The following is a 23,804-nucleotide window of genomic DNA, read 5'->3' as shown; positions in this document are numbered from 1 at the left end:
GTTGTGGAGAACGCTGCAGCAGTTGTGATCCTCTTCCCCAGTGCATGCAGTCTTTTGGACTCTTTATCGGGTGGTGCCTCTCCTGTGGACAGGGGGGCACAAGCGCATTTCCTAATAGTAGTAACTACTAAAGAATCTGGTGTGGCATGGCCCTGGATGTATGATATATGATATGGCATTTGTAACGCGCCTATACACAAGTGTTTCGAGGCGCGAGGAGGCAGGGAGGGGGAACAAGGGGAAGACAGACAACGATCCTACTAGGCCAGGTAACATTCAGACCGCGAAAGTGCAGGGGTAGGGGGAAGGGAAAAGTGCAAGGGGAAGGGGACTTTTCCCTTGCAGGGTTGGTTTGCGAAGGACAAAACCACTTCTCCACCCTAGGGTTCACTGCCCTGGTTTGAGCTGCCGTCAACAAAGAAGGTGCCAATCTCTTCTTTATAGAGTTCAACAAAGGGATGGCCTGACTGGCCGCAGGTTTTCCCTAGAGGATGTCCTCCACAAAATCAGAATCCGGTAAGGCCTCTTGTGTGGCGATCTGAAAATGGTCAGCTGCCTTTTTCAACATAGCATTAAACGCTATTTGAACATCCACAGGGGAGGCTTGGCGGACTGGAGGGGGGGGGGAATCCATGCACAGGGCATCGGGTTCTGTGGTGGGCGTAGGGGACGCCCAAGGTTGAGCATCAACCTGGCGGGTGTCTTCCCAATTGTCCATAGGATCGGACTGGTCCAGTGCCTGGTCATCCTCATTGTAAGTGTCCCCAAAGGGGGCAACCTCATCCTGTAAATAAGAGTCTACAAGGATGTTGTCATCCGTGAGGTCATAGGTATATTTCTCATTTTGATCCTCCAAGGTCCTTTGAAACTTGGAAACAGGTGTAAAAGGAAGGTCTTCCTGAGGTCTCTTGGCAGCAAACTTTTCAGAATAAGAGAAAATTTTCTGTCCATACACCCCTCAAATTTCTCTCTGGTCGATGAGGATGAAACGGAGGGGTCCAGGGGAGGAAAGGGCTCATCTCCCTCTCTGGGATGTTGAGATGTGTCCTTCATCATGGTAGATAAGGGCACAGGCCTGTCACTATAGTCCTTGCGACGTATGGGGTGCTGTGGCACGTCTTTCGGCACATCTTTAGGCCGCTCCTTGTGTTTCGCCGCCTCTTTCAACCGTTCCTTGAGTCTAACTGCCGAGGCAATCCTAGCGATGCTCTCGCCAATGCTCAGGGAATCGAGGTGATCGGCCGGTTTAACCGGAGGCTGAGCGGTGGATTTCGGCGCCACCGGGGCCTTAGGTGGCGTCTGCGCATCCTGCTGGAGCATCTCGACGGCAGCGTGTTTTTTAGTGCTAGTGCCCTTAACTTTAGAATGCCGTCACAGGCCGCAGCTGCGGTTGCGGGGAAAGCTGCCGATCATACAGATCAGCGGATCCCATTGAAGTTTTCACTGGGTACATTGGCACTTTGGAACACTTCTTCAGTACCACCGAAGCAGAACCTTGGGTTATGTGTTTAGTGTTAACATCGTGTGCGCCCCGGTCGCCGGGTGTTTTCCCCATAGTATGACTCACGTCGTGCCTGACGGTGTCAGGGACGGGCGCTGCAGAAGGAGAACCGTTCGCCGTGATGTCAATGGCATCCGCAACAGAGGCCTGGTCATCGCTAGTTCCCCCATCACTTTCGTTGATTGCGGCGGCAGGACAAGAATATTTAGCCTGCGACATGCCGTAGGCCGCCCACTGCTTTAGACGGCGCTCCTTACTCGTCTTGTGGCGAAGGAGTTTACAAGCCGCACAAGCCGCTTCGCTACGGTCGAGAGGAAGACAGCTGTTGCACCGAGGCTGCTCGTCCAGTGTAACGCTCACCTGATTCCCGTAGAGGCGCCGGTCTTGACTGGGCGTGTACCGTATCTTCAAAGGTGATGTGTAACACACGGCTGGCTCTTTGGGCTGGACCTCTGTGCACTGTATGTCTGGCTCGAAGGGTAAGATGTCTGCAGATAGAAAATGTGGGATTAATGAACTGGGTTATTGAATGTCTCTCTCTTCTTCCCTTTCTCTTCTCCTGTAGAACCCCAAAGGTTAGCGCTCTCACCTTAGGTAAGTGAACGCCGTGCTCTCCATCTGCCTCGAGGCAGGGTGCTGTAACCAGTTTCTTCACTGGATAAGGGGAGCAGGCCTCTTGACTTCAGAGGACTGCTGTCCGTCGTTTACTGCACGAACGGTAAGTTCCGAGTAATCCTAATGTCTTTAAAGTCTTTAGTAATGATGTCTCTTGTTTTGCAGGGTTCCGGCGATGGCGGATGGCGGGCTGAAGTGAGTTGAAGATGGAACCCGTGTGATGAATAGAAGCGCCTGGAAGCACGTAAGTAAGCGCTTGTTGCCTGCTTCACGATGCGCTCTAACTGTCTTTTTATTTTGCAGGTACAAGTTCGGGGCGGCTGCAGGGTGCCGGAATACCCACTGGGTTAGATGTGGAAAGGAGTAATGGCACGTGAGTATTAAAGTTCCCCAATGTCTTTAAACGCACCTTGTTTTGTCTTTCAGATGCGGGATGCAGCGCCGAAGGCCTCCGGAGCGTGCGAAGAGTTGGTAAGCTTTTGTCTTTCAGATGCCGGAATGCAGTGTGAAGACCTCCGGAGCGCACGAAGAGTAGGTAAGCCTTTGTCTTTCAGATGCCGGAATGCAGCGCGAGGCGTTGGTGACAGCCAATGGACCAGGTAAGTGAAGAGCTGTCACTGAAGACCGTAATGCTAACCTGTTCTTTCTTGTCTTTATAGGTGTTGCTGAAGACTGGATTCAGAATGGTAAGCCTTTTTCCTTAGGCCCAGGATCAGATGCAGAAGACACGATGAGCGTTCTGCTGCTGAGGATGCAGAATAACGCAAAGCAAGATTCATCCATCGGGTGTGGTTTAAATAGCCTCCTGTAGTGCTTAGGTGTCTCCTTCCACAGCCACGCCTAGGTAAGAAAAGAGTTCCTGCTTTCCAGAAGAGTTCCAGTGTTCTGAATCTAGGGAGTGTCTCCTGCCCCACCCAACAGGAGAAGTAGTTCCAAACAGAAGAGGATCAGAGACTCAACTGGCAGGCAAGTAAGCAGCATGGTCTGCTGCAGGTAAGTCCACCCAAGCATTATGAGCCCGGCGCTTCCAGCGCTGGGACTGGGCATATTTATGAGCCTGGTGCCACTGGCGCCAGGACTGGGTCCAAAAGGTCCCAATTGGGACTGGTTGGCACTCGGAACCTGGGTTATGGATCTGCTTCCAAGGGAGTTGGGAAAACCCTGACCTTTTGGAAGCAGAGATCATGACATCCAGCCACGGATATTTGGCCTTACACGAGGGACAAAATCTAAATGGCGTCTTGTCCAGAGCGCAAGACAGGTACAGAGATGACCAACCCCAGGGAGCAAAGATGGTGAAAGAGGAAAGGCATACTTGTAAAGAACATATCCACCCTGACCCCACTCTTTCTACTGAACAGGCCGGCCAGATCATTAGGCATCGAAAGTCTGCAGCAGTCTTCGGCGTTGTTCTTAGAAATCAAACGTCAAAGTGACTTAAGGGAATAACGACCAAAGTCGAGAATTATGACAATAACGCTATCTCTATGTAAGAGCTCTGCATTAGGGCGACCAGTAATCTGGGCGGAAAAAACTATCTGAGGGACCTCGACGCGCGAGGGATTTTGGGTACACTACATGTCACTATAGGGATAGTTTTACAGACACGCATATGCTTACGTCCCCTTTCGATCCTCAAAAGACAAGATGCAATACTCTGCGGTTACCACTGGATATCAGACCATATGCACAGCATGTGATTCTAAGCAGATTAACAAGCATCAGAAATAACGATTCATATATCGCCTGGTTGAGTTGTTACATGGTTCATGAACATTTCAAGTCATTGCTATAAAACTAAATATTATTTTAGCCTTGTGATTTACACTTTTCATTGCATCTAACTTGATTACATAGTTTCCAAATGTTAATTTGGTCAATCTTGCCAATTATTTTGACATAAAAATGTTTAGACTTTAGCTTATTTTACCTGGGCTCAATTCACAACCTTTCCTCTGAGCAATGTGCATGAATTGGGGATATGCTAAACTGGCAGTGGATTTTCTAATTTTGGCAAAGGCAATGTGCTGACTTTATTTATAACCGTATAACACATTATTAAATACACCTCAGATTGTTTTTCCACATACAGCCCCCAAAAGGAGCAGAGACCACAATACAAGGAAGGCAGACCGTACAGCAAGACAGCTATCCCAGTATGGCAGCAATGCGGCAGGAACCGAAGGGGCGACAAGGAGAGAAACGGCCCTTGCCCTTTCCGACCCAGACCCGCAAAGCATCCATGAAAGGAATCGTAAGACCGCAAACAATAGCCAGCATGTTTTGCAGAAGATGTCAATGGTACACGAAGCCCTCCTACACTGATAGTCAGAACAGGGAGAGAGGCTTGCTACCATGGCACCGTCCTGGACTCCAGAGACCAGAATACCCAAGCGGTTTATCACTGCCGGTGATTGGGGGGGTTAAAAAACGAACTGTGTTGAACAAAAGTTACAAAATGGCAAATTGAAGAAAGTACAAAAAAACATTTTAAGGGAAAGTGAGCTGCAGAGGGGTCCGGCGCCATGTGGGTGCTTACTCAAGAGACTCTGGTTGATTGCTCTTTTTGATGAAACTACCTATACCAGAATGCCTTGGGAGAGCCGCAAGGGAAAAGGTCAAAGTGGTCATACAGGGGTCTAGCAAAATCCTCTGTACAGTCGAAAGTCTTTGACCGACACATAAATGGAAAGCTAAGGGAGATTAATCCCACTTAGCAAAAAAGGTGAAAGAACATTTTGATGACAAGAGTGAACCCAATGGAGGGTTGTCCACAGTGCGTTGTTTAAAAAGACATTAACACTTGTGACTATAACAGGTGAAAGTGTTTTGAGGAAAGCTGTAGTGAACCTGACAGAGGGAGGCTAACATTCGAGAAGGGTCTAAGCCCGGAAGAGGAAGATCCAGGGGTGAAAACCTATCACCCAACACCACATGAATGCAGCAGATAGAATCTCTTGAAAACAACAGGCGAATCCGACAGAGGGAGGCTGATGTTCGAGAGAGGTCTGAGCCCGGAAGAGGGGTACCCAGGGCTGTAGAAAGTGCTATCAGAAGGAACTTTTGTATATGGTTTCGAACAAATCAGATCCTCGGCGGCAAGAGACTTTTTGCATAAAAGACTTACCCACCGAAGGTCCTGATACCTAGGAGCGGAACTGTCGTCTCGTGCTGTGAAAGCTCAAGTGTGAGCTGTGCTCAGGAGTCCCGCCTAGTCCCGTGCTCAAAACATGGGGAAGGGAGACACGATGCTACCGCATCCTGACATCATTTGTGAACACTTCTTTCTTTTTTTATGAATCCTATCCCACAATCTTTTTGTATTTAGTTGTAAGGATTGGCAAGTTTTTTATTTTTAGCAAGACACCACTAGGACTGCCTTATTTTCATTTGATGGTCGTAGCTTGCTCCCATTTCAGATTTAGGTTTAGAATTAGGCATTTTTCCAACCTGCATATACAGTCTAATAAACACCCTTGAACTGTGATCACCTGTGTCTGTCTTTACTGTTGCCACCATGAGTTCCTTACAGCGTATAGTAGTGGAAAATCCCAATGAACCACAAATGCGTCCCCAAACTCTCCACTTTGGGGAAACTGCCTGGAGCAGAACAGGTCACGCTTCCTGTTGGAGCTGTACACAAAACGGATCCACCTGAGGGGTTCCCCAGAAGGACTTCCGGAGCTGACTCCCACCCGTGGGAGATAGAGCTCGGAATGCTCACAGCATCCAAAATGTAAATCCTCTGAACAGATGAAAGGGAGTTCCTGATTTGTAGAGAACAAATCCAGAGCTGCATTGCCTCCTTGCACAGAGGTAGTGACCCTACACCTCTCTTGTTGAGGTAATGCCACAGTATTTTCTGTCATTATCAGGAAGTTCTTCCCCTGAATTGAAGGCAAAAAGGCTTCAGCGCCAGTCTGATCGCCTTCAGCTCTAACAGATTTATGTGTAGTCTTGATTCTGCTGGGGGCCATAGCCTGTCGATTGTCAGATCATGCATATATGCACCACATTCTTGGAGGCACACATCCATGACTACACAAATCTCCGGCCAAGGCTGCCAAAGGTTTTCCACCTTGATCACGTTCTCTTTGCGGGCCCACCATAGAAGATCCTGTGTTACCCTGATCAGGGAAATGAACAAGATCTGTAATCCTGTCTAAGAACTGAGACCATTGTGATCCGAGAGCCCACTGGAGAGATCTCTTCCTTAGTCAGGCCTCCGGCACCAGGAAAATGCAGGATGCCATGAGGCCCAGCAACCTCAGAAAATTGAAGGCCTGTAGACATTGTGCGTTCTGAAATTTCAAGACCATCTGCAGGATATGTTGAGCCCTTCTCTTCAGGGAAGGGTCCTCCTCCCGTGAGGAGTGCAGGACCACTCCGATGAATTGGAGTGTTTGAGAACGAGTCACTTGAGACTTCTTAAAATCCCGGGAGAAGCCCTGTTTGTGAAGGAAGTGATAGGTGCTGTAGAGATGGTCCAGAGCATATTCCGGGGAACATGCTGTGATCAGTCAATCTTCCATTAAAGGAAAGATGTGAATCCCTCTTCTCCTTAGACTCGCTGCCACTACCACCAACAACTTAGTGAAGACCCTTGGGCGGGGATACACATGAAAGATAGCACTTGAAACTGATAGTGAGCACTGTCTAAGAAACCTAGGGGTATTCTCCCATGTAGACCCCGAGAAACTTCTATTCAGGTGGCCTGGGAAGGGCCATTGCTTTTGGATCCCAACCTTGGGGTTGGACAAGCAAGGGAGGATCACCAGGGTAGGGGAGTATGGGGTTGTGATCATGGAAATATCCCAGGTGAGACGCGGTATCCCAATAGGATAAGAGGCATGGAGGAAGAATTCCGTGAAGCGTTTATGTGATATGCAGGCCCCATTGTCCCTGATCCAAGAGAGGCAGGAGTACAGGGTTAGAACAATAGCAGGTAGGGTGGTAGGTCAGAGGAAAAACCAATACGACTTTAAACCTAATACCTATTGCAACCAGTGGCTTGAATTTTCTGGTCGGAGTTCCGGGGCTTCGGCACAGTGGTGGGGGCAACATGTTACGCTCACCTGGTCTCTGCGGGGATGTAGGGGCACAGTTGCAGCCTTCCCAGGAAGTGGATTCCCCTTGTCAGGCTTCTTCCCCTGCTCATATGCTGTGGGCTGCGACAATTGTTGACACTGCTCCTGCTTGGATACGAGAGATCGTGAGAATGCTGCTATGTGACTGCTGTCTCTCTCGAACCCTTCTTCCCAAAATGTGGTGAGCATGCGCCAACCCATATACTCTTACCTGCTGATCAATGATGACGAGCTCTCCGTCCTGCTTCTCACTGCAGGGGCGCTTCTTGAAGGACCGAGTTCCTTCACAGGCCCATGTGCGTGGCAGCCCAGACCAGCTGTGCCTTAACCACTCCTGGAGGTAAGTGCATTATGGCTTTAAAATTTTGTGATGTTGATTCCAGATTATTGTCCGTATCTTTTAATTATGTCTTTCCTCCGTGTTTCCCAACAGATGAAATGTGGCCCAGCGGTAGTTGCGGTGCACTGAGCGAGGCCAAATGGGAAGAGAAGGGAGTCCGCGATGCTCCAACAGAAGGTGAGAGTTGGTTTAAGGTTAAGTGTGAGGATTTATCAAAGCGCGACCTTAAACGTAATGTTTTAGCGAATTCTAACCTTGTCTTTATCTTTTTCTCTTGCAGGCACCGGCTTCTGATGGATTGCTCATAGTGTCACGATGTAGGCCTGGAGCACTGCGGGATGTTTGCCGTAAACAGATACCAAGGTAAGTGCTGTGGCTGGTAGCTGGAAACGAGGTAAGATGCGCTCAGGCTGGTAGCTGGAAACAAGGTAAGGTCCGCTCAGGCTGGTAGCTGGAAACAAGGTAAGGTGCGCTCAGGCTGGTAGCTGGAAACAAGGTAAGGTGCGCTCAGGCTGGTAGCTGGAACAAGCTAAGATGTGCTTAGGTAGCGGTGAGCGTTACGCTGCCATCAGCAGAATAACGCGAAGCGCTTGCATGCAAGCTGGGCGGGCTTATATAGTCTAGCCCTGGCCACGCCCATTAGTCTTGGCTCACTGGCCCCACCATGCCCATCCTAAAGGATGCTGCACGTGCAATCCAACCCTCTCAATAAATCACGCCCGAACAAATGCATGTGAAGGCCCCTGCAGGGAGAGCGTTACGCTGCCATCAGCAGAATAACGCGAAGCGCTTGCATGCAGGCTGGGCGGGCTTATATAGCCTAGCCCTGGCCACTCCCATTAGTCTTGGCTCACTGGCCCCACCATGCCACTCCTAAAGGATGCTGCACGTGCAATCCAACCCTCTCAATAAATCACGCCCGAACAAATGCATGTGAAGGCCCCTGCAGGGAAAACAAGTACCTTGCACCAAATAAAAGTGTGCCAGTGCACACTTATTCATGAGCCTGGCGCCAAAGGCACCAGCACTGAGTCCAGCTGGGCCCTCTATGCCGTATTGTCCCCCAAGGGACAATAAAAGGTTGTGTTACCCCCTTGCTCTCGTCCCCTGATGGTGTGGAGTCTGTGGTTCCGGACCAATGGCCATGACAACACCATGTCATATCCCTGTACACGGACGAGGTCTTACTATATGTGCAGAACTCCAGGGTTCACGTTCCATATATGGGTGAGGTGCTGCATCACTTGGAAGTCCTCAAGGGCTACAAGGTGAACCAGGACAAGTCAGTAGCGTTCCAACTAGGGGCGCTGAAGGGGAAGGTGGTGCGGGACCTCTCTGAGGTTGGGTAACAGTGGGAGGTTGAATTCTTACGCTACCGATCCAGATTCATCACTCAATAGATACATTTCAGTATGACATGGGGAGGGCGCTTACGGGAATAGATGACGGGATAAAGTTTTCAACTCATTGCCCCTATATCTAATGGGCAAAATTGCTAATTGTAAGGTGTTGATCTACCGCCTCAATATAAAATATGTATTTTCACCAACAACCCATACATGGTCAAGCAGTCATTTTTCAAATTACTGGACCAAAAAAATAGCAGAGCTGGTATGGGGTGGGAAGCGGCACAGGGTGGCACTAGCCATGTTGCGTAGAGGGCGACAGGAGGGGGGACTAGCCCTCCCGGACTATGTACTGTATTTTCTGGCAGCCCAGCTACAACATGCCACTAAGTGGGGGAGAGGAGACGGGGGGAATAGACAGACAGCTCATAGGGGAACCCAACAAGCACCACTCGGGACTCAAAATGCTATGGAGAACAGAGGCGACAAGGGAATCATGCCTGACCGCAGTGGTCAGCCTGGAAGAGGACCCAGGTCAAATTGCAGATGTGGGTGTGGTACAGCCCTGACATGCCCCTGAGAGCCGATACAAAGGTGGCTGGGATTGGAGGGAGCATTGGTGATGCCAGGAGCACCGCGGGAGGGTGCTGCAACCTGGGGACTTTTTGAAGGGTGAGCCCTGCTGCCCTTCAGGACATTGGCCGAGAGGTACCGGGTGCCGACAGGGCAATTCCTTAACTACGCCAGAATGACCGGTGCACCAGAAGAGCCTCCAACAGCCCCCATTCTACAGGTGATCCTAGGCCTGGGGACCGAGGGTCACGTTACATCCAGACTATATGTTGCGCTGCAGGGAAGTAGGACCCTCCCACAGCTCAAGGTGAAGGACAAATGGGAGCAGGACATGGGAGTCACATTTGAGGAACTGGCCTGGCACAAGATATTTAGGAATGTGGGAAAGGTTTTTAGAAATGCCAGATTTAAACTAATCCAATTCAATATTCTACACAGGGTATGCCTAACCCCCTCCCAAGCAGTACATATGATGAACCTCAATCACCCACATCACTGCCCGAGGTGCAGACAGGCCCCTGCAGGCTTTTGGCACATTGTCTGGGCATGCCCATTAATAGCGGAATACTGGCAAGGGGTTATAACTAAGATCAATGCGCTGCTGGGCTGCAAGGCTTCGAGGCGGATTGTTCTCCCAGGGTGTATTTGTTGGGGGTGGCTCCCATAGAGGGGTGGAAACAGATGGCAGCCTTCCTGTTATTACTAGCCAAGCACAGGTTTGCTTTCTCGTGGAAATGTCCTAGAGGTCCGCTCCTGACAAAATGGGCAGTGGATGCGCAGAGGTGGATGGCAGCTGAACAGGGAGTGGTTCAGGCACTGGGAAGGAGGGTAGGATCAGAGGACAAAAGGGTTGGCCTGGAATATCCTCTTTCATGATCTGCAGACCTCCCCCGATGATCTCCCTCTGAAGAGTGGCAATACTTGAATGAGAAGATTTGGGGACATTGCAGGGGACAACCGTAAGAAGCAGTTATTTTGCCACGTGTTGGGGGAGCGGGAAGGGGAGGAGACACTGGGCAGCTAAGCAGAGTGATCTGGAACCGAGGGAGGGAGGGGGCATGTTGGCAATCAACATCTGGTAATATTGTAGGAGTGGGGGATGGGGTTTTCAGGGAGAGGAATTGGGTAAGGGGAGGAATGTCTGGTCTTTCTCATGTTATCGTTATTTTTACAAAACATGTTGCTCTAAAGGGTGGGGAGATAAATAGTTATTTCCCCACCTTTCGGACCCAAGGTGCCTCCGAGGAGGTAGATCCAACTACCTCCTCAGAGGCACCCTCCCTCTCCTCATACCTTCTTCTTTCCGCCCCCTCCAGCTAATCCAGAACAGGGTTGCAAAACTTATCCTTGGCCTCAAGCCCAGGGACCATATCCTTCCAGCCCAAAAATCTCTCCACTTGTTCCTGGTTGCTACACCTTTAAATCCCTCTGCATCTTCCATAAGGCTGTCCGGTGCTAGGGACCACGATATCTGCAACTTGTTCTCACCAAATACTCTCCTTCCAGATCCCTCTGATCCTCCGGCTCCAACTCTCTGCTTGTCAAGCGCTTCTCTAAGCAGAGAGCGGGCAGCCATTCCCTTTCCTCTGCTGGCTCCCTCCTCTGTCACAGCCTCGCCCTTTCTCTCCGTCTTGAGTCGGATCGCCTCAAGTTCCACAAACTCCTCTTCTCCCCCTCCTCCCCTCTCTCTCCCTCCCGTGCTAAACCTCTCAGTCACTGTTTGGTGGCCTGGGCCCTTATGTGTCCTTCTGGGTACTGGCCTTTTGTCCGATTGCCCGCAGCATCCGCCCTCCCCCTGCACTTGCCTTTGGGCAACACTTGGCCTGTGTTGCCTCACAGGTCTGCACTTACTGTATAGGCCGGTGGCCCCTCTTCCATCTAGTGAACACTGTCTGGCACTTACCTGTTGCCTTGCAACTGGCTCTCTGGCACTTCACCCTCTGTGGAACCTTCAGCACTTACCCCTTCTCACTCCCTCTGCACTTGCTCGATCCAAATATTCACAAGGCATAGTAGGGCCACTTCTATATTTTGCTCGTCTGTTATCATATTCCATTCTCTTATGTTCCCCTCCCTTTTCCCTCTGGTGCTTTGAAACTATTTGATGTATAAGCGCTTTACAAATCCCAATAAAATAAAAGGAGAAGCCGTCCCCTCTTTCATCCGTCAGTCATCCTATAATTATTCCACCCATAATCTTATCTTCAATCTCACCCCATTTCCACCTCCCCATTTCTAACAAATACTGAAACGAGGAAGAGGCAACTAAGATCAGTACAGATTACCCATAGGAATAACATGGGAAAAGTAAGGGTAACCTACTCTAGAAAAAACTTCTCCCAATAATAGAGACAGGCAGGGTCAAGTAATTAATAATGACTATTTACACCTGACGCCCTTTCTCTTCACTACAAAATGTGTGGTTTAACACAAGTGGATGAGCGAGCTGGAGAAGCATTCTGGACCAGAGAAGCCACAAAGCTGGAATCTGCAGGAAGGAAGATCTCGAGGAGAGTGGCATTCTGCAACGCTGGCCCGGTGTGTGAGAAGGGCTGCAGTGTGTCTGGGGAGCTGTGTATCCTTCAAGCTGGAGCAAGGCAACTGGGATCCTGCTGGCAGAGTCCGTGCAAGTGCATGTTCCCTTGGGCCGTGTGCCGGGCCCAAGGGTGTCTGAGGGGAAGGTGGCGAAACCCAGACCTCAACCCAAAGCGTCCCGGTGAGACTACTCAATAGCCCCACGTGGCCCAGTGAGTTTCGCATGACAGAGAGAGAGATAGGAAAACCCATGAGCGTGCGGGTGGCTGGAACGGGAAAAGGAAATAAAAAAGCAAGAATGGGAAAACGGCACGAAGTGGAAAGCAAGAAGCAGAAAGTAAAAAGGAAAGCAAGTAAAGGGTGCGCGAGAACGGTGCAGAAATAAGAGGACAGATTTAAAAGAAAGGGCAAGAAGCCCCAACACAAAGTTAAAAGAACAAAAGCAAAGTGAAAAGGAGTGCGAGTGAGCACGGAGAAAGAAAGTGACAGTATTAAAGGTGCAAAGACAGAGGTGAATGAAAAAAGTGCCAGTGAGCACAGCAAAATACAGAAGAATAAAATAGAAGGGCAGAAGAACAAGTTACTCTCTTACCTGGTAATGTTCTTTCGATGGGATGGTCCGACGACGTATTCCATATCTATGACGGTTATCACCACAGCTGTGCTGCTTCGGAAAATCTTTCGGCGTCTGCGTCGATTACGTCGATACGCCGCCCTTGTGGACCTCCTCCGACGGCCGACGTCACCAGATGTTATAAGTAGGATGCACGACGCCCATAGCCTCAGTTGTAGTTTTTTCCCAGAACGTGTGGTACCAGTCTTCTGCCAGTCTGACACACGAAGCCTTGCGGAAATGTAAGCTGCAATCGCATAAGAAATTCTGTAGCGGGGAAGGCAGGGACGGAGCGATATGGAATACGTCGTCGGACCATCCCATCGAAAGAACGTTACCAGGTAAGAAAGTAACTTGTTCTTCGAGGGGATGGGGTCCTCCGATGTATTCCATATCTATGACAGACTCCCAAAGCAGTACCAATGCAAGGAGGTGGGAAAAGAATTTAGAAAACAGAAATTTAGAATGCCCAATCAAATTGCGGAGTAAAGGACCGCCTTGCCAAAGGCCAGATCCTGCCCACGGATGGAATCGAGGGAGTAGTGACGTACAAAGGTATGTACCGAAGCCCAGGTGGCTGCATCACAGATGTTACGAATAGGAATACCCCTCTGTAGGGCAGTAGAGGCAGCCATACCCCTGGTAGAATGGGCCCGCAAGCTGACCGGTGGGTCCTTACCCGCCAAGCGGTAACACTCAGAGATAGCCAAAATAATCCAGCGTAACCAATGAAGAGTTGATCGTCCACTCTGACTCTGGACATGCGTGAAATATAAAAGCTTAACGCTCTCCTAGGATCAAGCCTACGGAGCCTCTCCTCTTCCTTACCAGGATGTGGAGGAGGATAGAATGCCGGAAGAACAACCTTCTGGGCCAAATGAAATTCCGACACCACCTTCGGAAGAAAGGAAGGACGAACACTAAGGACAACCCTGTCCTTATGAAACACAGTGAAGGGTGGCTTAACTGAAAGTGCCTGTAACTCGCTCACTCAGCGAGCGGAAGTGACCGCAACCAAAAATACAGTTCTAAGAGTTAACAGCCTCAAAGGGCATGAATGCAAAGGCTCAAATGGAGCACCCATCAGAAACTTGAGAACAAGGTTCAAATCCCAACCGGGCACCTGGAAAGGTGACGGAAGGAACACATTAGTGAGCCCTTTCAGAAACTGAGAAATTAAAGGAATTTTAAAATAGGAACACTCTTCAGACGAGCGCTTAAATATGGACAGCGCCGCCAGGTAACCTTTAACGGTACCCACTTGCAAGCCCCTATGGGGCAAATAAAGCAAAAAAGACAAAACCATGGGAATGTCACATGCAAAATGATCTACATTCTCAACCCTGCACCAGTCGCAGAACTTACGGCAACGGTACAGGGACTTTGTTGTTGGCCGTCTGGCCAAAAGCAACCCCTCCATCACGTCTTCAGGGAGGTCCCAATCCTTAAACCTCAACCTTTCAGAAGCCAAGCATGAAGCTTGAGGGATCTGACCTCTGGATGGAGAACCTGACCCCCCCCTCCCGTGAGAGCAGATCGTCTCGGTAGGGAAGACAACGTGGAGGGCAGATGGACAAGTCGAGAAGGTCTGGGTACCACGTCCTCCGGGCCCACACCGAAGCAATGAGAATCATCCGGGAACCGAACTTCCGTAACCTCCGCAGTACTTGTGGGATGGCGGGGACTGGAGGAAACGCGTACAGCAGTGGGAATGACCACACAAACGCGTCTCCTAAGGCTCGTTTTGGAGGAAATTCCCGCGAGCAGAACCTCTGGCACTTCCGGTTGGCACTTGAGGCGAAGAGATCCACTTGAGGGGTCCCCCAAAAGGTGAAGATCTCCAGGAGAATCTCCTGAGCCAACTCCCACTCGTGAGAGATCGCGCTCTGCCTGCTCAGAGCGTCCGCCGTCTCGTTTTCGTCTCCGGCCAGATGAACTGCCGAGATTGAAACCTCCTCCTGGATTGCCCAGAACCAGAGCTGCATCGCCTCCATGCACAGAGGAAGTTACCCTGCCCCCCCTTTTTGTTGAGGTAGTGCATGGCCACCGTGTTTTCCATCAGGATCAGGACATTTTTTCCTCACACAGTCGGCAGAAAAGCCTTCAGGGCTAGCCTGACGGCCCTCCACTCCAACAATTGATATGGAGTCTGGACTCCGACGGAGACCAACGACCGCTGACTATCTACTTGTTGGCATGAGCTCCCCATACCGCGCGGGATGCGTCCGTCACGATCGTCACCTCTGGCCAGGGTAGCCAAAATGGAGCCACCCTCATCAGGTTGCCTTCGTCGGGCCACCACAGAAGGTCCGGGGCGACGGAGGACGGCACCTGAACAGGGTCCGACATCCTGCCCGAGGACTGAGACCACTGGAGCTTGAGTGCCCATTGCAAAGATCTCACCCGCAACCTGGCCTCTGGCACCAGAAGAATGCAGGATGCCATGAGGCCGAGCAGTCTCAAGAACTCGAACGCTGGGAGACTCTGGACAAGTTGAAACTTGTGCACCATCTGCTGAATGTGATGAGCCCTCACCTGGGGAGGAAAACACTGCCCCAGGGACGTGTCAAGCACTGCTCCGATACACTGGAGCCTCTGAGTTGGTGTCAAATGAGGGAGAAGCCCAGCTTGTGGAGGGAGTGGCAGGCGACGGACAGATGATCCAGGACTTGCTCGGGAGAGTGCGCCCTGATCAACCAATCGTCCAGGTTGGGGTAGACGTGAATCCCCCCTTTCCTGAGATGCGCTGCCACTACTACCATGAGCTTGGTGAAGACCCTCTGGGCGGAGGTCAATCCGAACGGCAGGACCCGAAACTGAAAGTGCGAGTCTCCAACTTCAAACCTCAGGTACTTCTTGTGCTTTGGATGGATCGGCACATGAAAATAAGCGTCCTTGAGGTCGAGAGACACCAACCAGTCCTGAAGTTGAAGGGTGCTGGAGGACGAGAGAGAGAGTAACCATCTTGAACTTGTCCTTCCTGAGGAGTTTGTTCAAGCCGCGCAAATCCATGATGGGTCTCAATCCCCCGCCTTTCTTGGAAATCAAAAAATAAGGGGAATACCATCCCTTGTTCCTCTCCGCTACAGGCACCAGTTCTATGGCACCTTTCTCCAGCAGGGATTTAATTTCCTGCGCAAGGAGCGGATCCAGACTCTTCAAAGAGAGATTCCCCGGTGGATTGTCGTGAGGCCTCTGCCGGAAAGGAAGACAGTAGCCGTGGGCTATGATCTCCAGAACCCATACATCTGAAGTAATGGCACGCCACTCTACAAGATGCTGCGCCAGCCTTCCCCCAACCGGCGAACCACATGGCCTCATTACTGAGCTGAAGCGGCTGCGGCGTTGCCTGGGGGCAAAGAGGCAACTGCCCGAGCGGCCTTGGCACCTCCAGTACCTTGTTTTCCACCTCTGGCACTCCTACGGTGGCCCCTTTGACTGGCAGCTCCTCTCGCTTTACCCAAGGACGAGTAATAACGAAAGGAACCTCCCCTCCATTGCTGTCCCCTAGGACGAAAAGGCGGAGGTTGTCGAATAGCAGCGCCCAACGACTTCGTTGCAGCTTTGGAGGTCTGCAACCTCTCAAGGCTCTCGTCAGCCTTGCTGCCAAAAAGATGTTCCCCGTCAAAGGGCATTTTGAGGAACCGGGCCTGCACATCAGGATCAAACCCTGCCTTCTGCAACCACGAAAACCTGCGTATCACGGTGCTCGCCACCATGGACCGGCTGACGCAGTCTGCCATGTCCAAACACGACTGAACAGCCTCACACATGGCATCCTTGCCATCCTGAACCATGGCAAGGAAACCATCCCGTTTGTCCCCTTCAGGAATATGCTCACCTGCTAAGGAAACACAGTTCCACAGTGTGTGCGTGAAACGTGAAAAGGCACATACAGAGTTGGCCGCCTGAAGCGCCATACCCCCTGAAGAAAACACTTTCTTCGCCCAGCCGTCAAAACGTTTGTCATCCCTATCAGGAGGGATGGTAGGATAAGACGCCTGCTTTGCCGGGGCCGTAGCCGCCTGCACCACCAAACTCTCCGGAGAGGGGTGCTTGGACAAGTAGCAGGGGTCGCTACTGGCTGGGTGGTATTTTCGTGGCAAAGACTTGCCCACTGCCGGGAGACTCTCCGGAGCAGTCCAAGCCGCTGCCACCCTCCTCTGTAGAGCCATATGAAACGGCAGTACCGGGTCAGTTGGTGGACCAAGGTCGAGGATATCCGTAAGGTCATCCTGAAGAGCAGACCATTCCAAGTACTCGGTGACCCTCGACATAAGGCGCCGGTACGAGGAGTCGGCATGAGTGCCAGGGTCAGGCCTACAAAACTCCACCTCCGGAGAGGTGTCCAGCCCACTAGCATCGTGCAGGGACTGCCTCAGGTCCTCAAATTGGCTATGGCCCGAGAAAATCTCGTCTGGCACTGTATTAGGAACCATGCCATCATCAGAGCCCTCATCTACCTCTGAAATAAACTCAAGATGGCGGTAAGAAGGCACAGAATGTGAATCAAAGCCATGTTTGACCTTGGCCAGAGCCTTTATAGGGGTTTCCACCGAGCCCCGGGCTACCCCCGTCCACACAGCCTCGAAAGGCGTCGAGGGCATCGAGTGAATCGGCGTTGACGCCGAACGTGGTGCCGACAGCATTAAGGTCGTCGACACAGGCCTCGAGGCCGGAGCCCCGAGCGTGTCCCTCGACAGCCTGGGCGCCGATGGCGCCGACGACTTCTTCGGAGGCGGGGCCTCGAAAGAGTCCGTCCACGACCTCGGCGCCGCCGGCGGCGACGTCTTCCTCAAAGACAGCACAGGTTCACACGGTCTCGAGTGCGTCGAGGACCGGGACCTCGACCGGGCATGACGAGAACGATTCCCCTTGTCTGAGCGGGACCTCTTCCGTGAATCGTGCCGACCACCCGAGCCCGAAGGCATGAGAGCGGTGTCTCTCGACCGATCACGACCGACCCCACTTGGAGGAGTGGATGGACCGGTGCCCTGCGATTCGAGAATCACTAACATTTTCTTCCCGAAGGAAGCTCATTCCTCTGGATACCGCATGCTTGGTGGGATAAGCGACCCGCCGACGGACGGAGTCCTCGGATGAGGACGGGGAAGGCGACCGATGACGGCGCTTCCGGGAGTGCCTCGAAGAGGCAGAGGAGTGGCGAGGCCGACTCCGGGACCGGGACCCACTGGACTTCCGACGACTATGCGGAGAGTCGCCCCTCGAATCGTCCGTCGAAAGCCCAGCAGACCTCGACTTCAGTGGCTTGGACACCTTACCTACCAACAACTTCTTCTTGCGCTCCCGCAAGGCTTTGGACGTGAGCGACTGGCAGTCAACGCAGTCATCCGTGTCATGGGCCTCCCTGAAGAACCAGAGGCAGGCGTTGTGCGAGTCCGTCACCGACATCTTGGACCCACAGTCCCTGCACTTCTCAAAGCCCGGACGCGGGGTGGAAGACGAGGTAGACATCCTTCACAAAGAAGAAACTTCACAAAAGGAACAGGTTCGAAGAACCGAGAAACAACAGAAACTCCAAAGAGTCGAGGTGCGCAGAGATTCCCGAACCGAACACGTTCGCAGAAAAAACGGAACTGAGGCTACGGGCGTTGTGCATCCTACTTATAACATCTGGTGACGTCCGCCATCGGGGGAGGTCCTCGAGGGCGGCGTATCGACGTCATCGACGCAGGACGCAGAAAGATTTTCCGAAGCATCACAGCTGTGGTGATTACTGTCATAGATATGGAATACGTCAGAGGACCCAATCCCCTCGAAGAAGCTCTCTAACACAGAAAGGTGCAAGAGGCACAGAAGTACAGAATGGAAAAGAACAGCGCAAATGTGCTCCTCAAAGTGAACCAATAAAAGGCAATACAACTGTGCACAACGGAAGACCTGAGGATAAAAGGGCCCAAGGAAAGTGCAAGTAAGAAACAAAGAGAGGGGAAAAAGAGTCCGAGTGGTCACGCTGAGGAAAAGTAAAGAGGCTGGCATTTTCAAAAGCCTCTGATTCTACCCATGAGAAAATTGTGTGTATGAGAAAAGGCTTAAACAAGAAAAGGGCACTTCCTGATCAACTGACTTTTGTGTTTGGAATTAGCAGGGTCCAAAGTTGGGGAAGCGCAAACTGAGAAAATTACAGAGGAATTGTGATATATTTTGTTTTGTGTTTAAAATTGGAAGAGGCTTGTGCTCGGCGAAGGGAACCCAAAGAGGCCTAGTTAAGAAAAAAAGGGCACCCTGATACATATATGGGATACATTACTCAACGTAATCCTTTTTCCGATGCTTGCATCTGCTTAGATTCACATGCTGTGCATAGGCCGACATCTAGTGGAAGCTGCAGAGTATTACAGTTTGTTTTTCGAAACTCGAAAATGGGCGTCGACACAGGGCGTGCCAGTAATACTATCCCTAGTGTGACGTCCACTGTAACCATGATCCCTCACGCATGTAGGACCCTCAGATTGTATTTTTTCTGACATGAGGTAGCATGAGGAGTAGCGCGAGTACAGATTATCCAAGCAGATAGATAAGACTACAAGCATCCATGCACCTCTCTCAGAGGGGAGGAAGGGCGGGCGCATGTGAATCTAAGCAGATACAAGCATCAGAAATACAATTACGGTGAGTAATCTATCCCTTCTGAGGCTTTTGGAATATGCTTAGGTCACTTGCTGTCCATAGATTAGCGAGCAGTGTTAGAAGGAGGTGGGATGTGAGAAGGGTCATGAGCGAACAGGTGTCTTAGAACCGCTTGTCCCACTTGAGTATCTGTCTTGGAATGAGTGTCAATGCAGTAGTGCCGAGTAAAAGTGTGAATAGAGCTCCATGTAGCTGCTTTGCAAATGGTGTCAAGGAGTACATTTGCAATGAAAGCCAGAGTGGCCCCAATGCCTCTTGTAGAGTGGGCTCCTGGTGTAAAAGGCAGAGTTTTTTCATAAAGGGAGTAACATAGCTGGATACAATTGACTATCCATTTGGAGATGGCACCTTTTGAGACACGATCTCCTTCTCTGCTTGTAGCTACGGAGACAAACAGTTGGTCTGTTTTTCTTAGCGGCCTGGTCTTGTCTACATAGCAGAGGACCGCTCTTCACACATCTATCGTGTGTAGTTTCACCTCAGCAGAGCTCTTGGGTTCTTGGAAGAAGGTCGGAAGCTCAATGGACTGGTTAATGTGGAATTTAGAAATGAACTTAGGTGAGAACCTAGGGTGTGTACGTAGAACCAGTTTATCCTTATGAACGGTAAAGAAAGGATCCTGCACTGACAGAGCCTGAATTTCACTGACCCTTCATATGGATGTAATGGCTACTAAGAAGGCAGTCTTATAGGTCCGGTGTTTGAGACTGGCTTTATGCATGGGTTCAAAGGGTTGAACCACAAGCACCACATTAAGGTCCCATCCAGGTGGTGGGATTGAAATTGGAGGGTGGAGTCTCTTTACTCCTTCCATGAAGGCTTTAACCACTGGTACTTTCCACCACGAAACTCTGTTGTGGGAGGTGGTGTAGGCTGACAGCGCCACCAGGTGTACCTTGAGTGAATTAAATACCAACCCTGCATCCAGCAGGTGGAGCATGTAGGTGACAATATTGGAAAGAGTTCAATCAACAGGGTTGATTTGCTTATTCTGGCACCAAATAACGCATCTCTTCCATTTCTCAAAATAACAGTGCCTTGTGTTTGGTTTCCTAGATTCTTTTAGGATGTCCATGCACCTCTGTGGTAAGTTGAGATGTCCAAACTCTATGACTTCAGGAGCCATGCTGCCAAGTTCATTAAGCCGGGTTGAGGATGTACTGTTTGACCTTGATGCTGGGAAAGTAGGTTGTGCCAGCACGGGAGTCTGATGGGTTTGCATGCTGCTAGTCTGCGCAGGTGTGGAAACCACGGTTGTCTAGCCCACATGGGAGCAACTAGGAAGAGCGTCATCGATTCCCTGTGCATCTTGTTGACCACCTTCCTCACGAGAGGAGTTGGTGGAAAAGCGTAGGCAAATACCCTTGACCAATTCATCCATAGGGCGTTCCCCTTGGAGTCAGGTTGGGGGAACTTGGATGCGAATCCTGGGCATTGTCCGTTTTCACTTTTGGGGAATAGATCTATAGTGGGGAAACCCCACTGTGAGAAGAGATCTTCTACAATTTCTCTGTGTAGACCCCATTCGTGTTCTTCTGGGAGAGGATCTCTGCTCAAAGCATCTACTAGTGAATTGAGATCCCTGGAACATGTTGAGATGACAGATAAATGTTCTGTCTGAGTGCACATGTTCAAATTTTCTGGCAAGCGTGGACAACTTTTTTGGCGAGCGAGTCCCTCCCTGTTTATGTAAAACATTGCTGTTGTACTGTCTGTTAAGATCTGTACTGACAGATTCAACAGGTGGGGTTCGAACGCTCGAAGCGCTCTGAAGACTGCCAGAAGCTCTAGCAGATTGATATGATTCATGGCCACTGTGTGAGACCAGAGACCCTGAGCTGTGTGGTGAAGGAGGTGTGCTCCCCACCCTGACAGGGACGTGTCTATAGTGACTACAGCTTGTATCTCCGGACCGTAAAAGGGGTTCCACTTTGACAGGTTCTCTCTTGTCCACCAGTGAAGACTTTGTACCAGTGTTGGCGAAACGACCACTAGATCGTCTCACTGACCACTTGCCTGAGACCACTGTTTCACCAACCATTCTTGAATGGGTCGCATGCGTAGGTGCGCGTGGGGTACCAGGTACATACACAACGCCATCATGCCTAGCAAACGCATCGCTTTGCGCACCCTTATCTGGCGACCGGACTGATATTGAGGAATTTGCAGTAGTATGTTCCAAATTCTTTCCTCTGATGGAAAGGCCAACCCCTCTTGAGTGTTTAGGGCAGCTCCTAGGAACTGTTTGGAGGTGCCTGGCACCAGGCTTGATTTGTTCTGGTTTATGGAGAAACCCAATTCGAAGAGGTCAATCGTTCTTTGGATGTTGGATCTGCAAATTACCAGGGTTTCTCCCATGATGAGCCAGTCGTCCAGGTAAGGGTACACTGGGATTGCCTCCCTGCATAGGTGTGCTGCCGCCACCGCCAATACCTTGGTGAATACCCTTGGAGCCGAGGCTATACCGAAGGGCAGCATCTTGAACTGGTAGTGCTGACTGTCCACCTTGAAGTGCAAGAATCTTCTGTGCGCTGGGAACATGGAAATATGAAAATAGGCATCTTTCATGTCCAATGTTGCCAAGTAATCCCCCCTTTTTAGGAGGGGGATTACTTCTTGGAGAGTAGTCATGTGAAATCTTTGGGGCTTGACATACTTGTTTGCGGGGGGCGCTCTAGCAGTTCAATGCAGTATCCTGCGGACACTGGACAGCACCCATCTGTCCAATGTGATCCCTTCCCATGCTTGGGTGAAGTTGGAAATGCGCCCTCCTACTGGGGATGCATGGGAAGGGACCCTAAGGGGAGCGTCACTGCTTTGCGGGAGGCGTACCGCCGCCTCTGCCGGGGCTGCCTCTACCTCTACCACAGGCCCTCTTGTTACCTCTGCCGTAACTCTGGGTAGTCTGCTGGTTGCCACCCCATGATGTACCCTGTCCCTGTGAATAGTTGGAGCCCCTCTGGGAATTCTATCCGCGTGAGCAACGAAAATTACCATTCCCTCTTTGATTCGTGGGCTTATTAGTTAATTGTCCCAGGGACTTTAGAGTATCGTACTCGTCTTTGGCAGTTTTTAATGCGTCCTCTACCGCTTTGCCAAAAAGGACATTAGGTTCAACCGGCATGTCAATAAGGGTTGCCTGTGTCTCGGGTTTAAACCCTGATTGTTTTAGCCAGGCGTGCCTCTTAATGACAGTGCTCTCTGCTATGAGCCGGCCTGCATTATCTGCAGCGTCAAAGGTTGTCTTGAGGATACAACCTGAAACGGCTCTACCCTCCGACGCGATATGGACCAGCGGACCTTTTAATGGTTCGGGTGCGGAGTCGTTGAGAGCAGCTACCTGCTCCCACTGGTGGCAGTTATAGCTTGCCAGCAGAGTGGTGGTGTTGGCGATTCTCGCTTGGTAAGCGGAAGTGGAGGCTACCTTCCTTCCCAACCCGTACATTCTTTTGCTCTCTTTGTCTGGAGGAGCCTCGGATGAAGACAGCGGTGTTCCCGCTCTCTTTCTGGTGTTGGTAATTACTAAGGAGTCAGGCTTCAGTTGACCCCTTATCTGATTGAGCAGCACTAAACATCTTCTCAATTCTGGGGTTTACAGCCCTTGTGAGATTTGGATTAAGAAGGGAAGGATCTATTCTAGGTTGGATAGATTTGAGAATAGGAATGGCTTGAGCAATGGGTTTCTTGTCTCCCACTAGCTCCTCTGCAAAGTCTCTCTCCTCTTGTGCCCCCTGAGTGTTGATGCGGAAGTGTTCTGCCGCTCTAGTTAAGACCTCATTTAGCAGGTGCTGGTTATCTACTGGAGAGTCGGTAACCTGAGGTTCTTTGTCAACGGGAGAGTCTATATTGTAGACTTCTGCAACATCTTCCTCCTCCCCATCCTGGCCCTCGTTATCTCCAGAATAATCTACCCCCGTCTGGTCATCCAACAAATGTAAGTCCGGATCCTCAAAACTGTTGCAGATCCTCACTATAATGCTGATAAGGCTGTATATAGTAAGGGTCTGAAATTAGGCCCCGAGTTGGAATGTCAAACCAAGGTTTTTTACTAGGGCGATGAGGGTCCTTGGATCATGAAGGAGTAGTGCTGTCTGGAGTGTAAGAGAAAATGTTCTGGGTTCTTAGAGTAGAAATCAGCCGGGGAGGACATTCTGCTCATTACCCTATCTATGTCATCACTACTCCATTCCTTGGAGCTGGGGATGACTACCTCCTGAGAAGGTTCCCTTCCTGTTCCCCTACCATGAGGAGAGGGAGGAATAGGTTTGGTTTTAGGTGTAGAGACAGGGGTCTTGGAACTCTCCTTATCTGAAGCACTATGAGTGTCTATGTGTTTGTGGTGCAGAAGTAGAGTGTACTGTCTTTTTCTGCTGTTTCCCCCCTTCTCCATGGGTTGAAGAGTGTTTTCCAGAAGTTTTCACTCTTTCTAAGCTTTTCGACGCCTGACGTCGAAATTCGGGGGAGGTCTCTTTCTCTCTCGAGTGTGCACGTCGGGACTCGGAAGCAGACGCTGAATGGGCTGCCGGAGCCGACTTCTGGTGTG

At 50.7% G+C, this 23,804-nt stretch overlaps 1 protein-coding gene across 1 annotated transcript in view; it reads right to left on the bottom strand.

Moving 5' to 3' along the window:
- The window catches only part of LNPEP (leucyl and cystinyl aminopeptidase), a 1,221,122-nt gene that overhangs the window by 937,028 nt on the left and 260,290 nt on the right, over nucleotides 1-23,804 (bottom strand). The window lies entirely within an intron of this gene.

The sequence above is a fragment of the Ambystoma mexicanum genome, chromosome 6p (assembly GCF_040938575.1).
Source record: "Ambystoma mexicanum isolate Mex_15411 chromosome 6p, UKY_AmexF1_1, whole genome shotgun sequence".
Lineage (NCBI taxonomy): Eukaryota > Metazoa > Chordata > Amphibia > Caudata > Ambystomatidae > Ambystoma > Ambystoma mexicanum.
The sequence above is the reverse complement of the archived record's forward strand: the minus strand, read 5'-3'. Positions and strand labels throughout refer to the sequence as shown.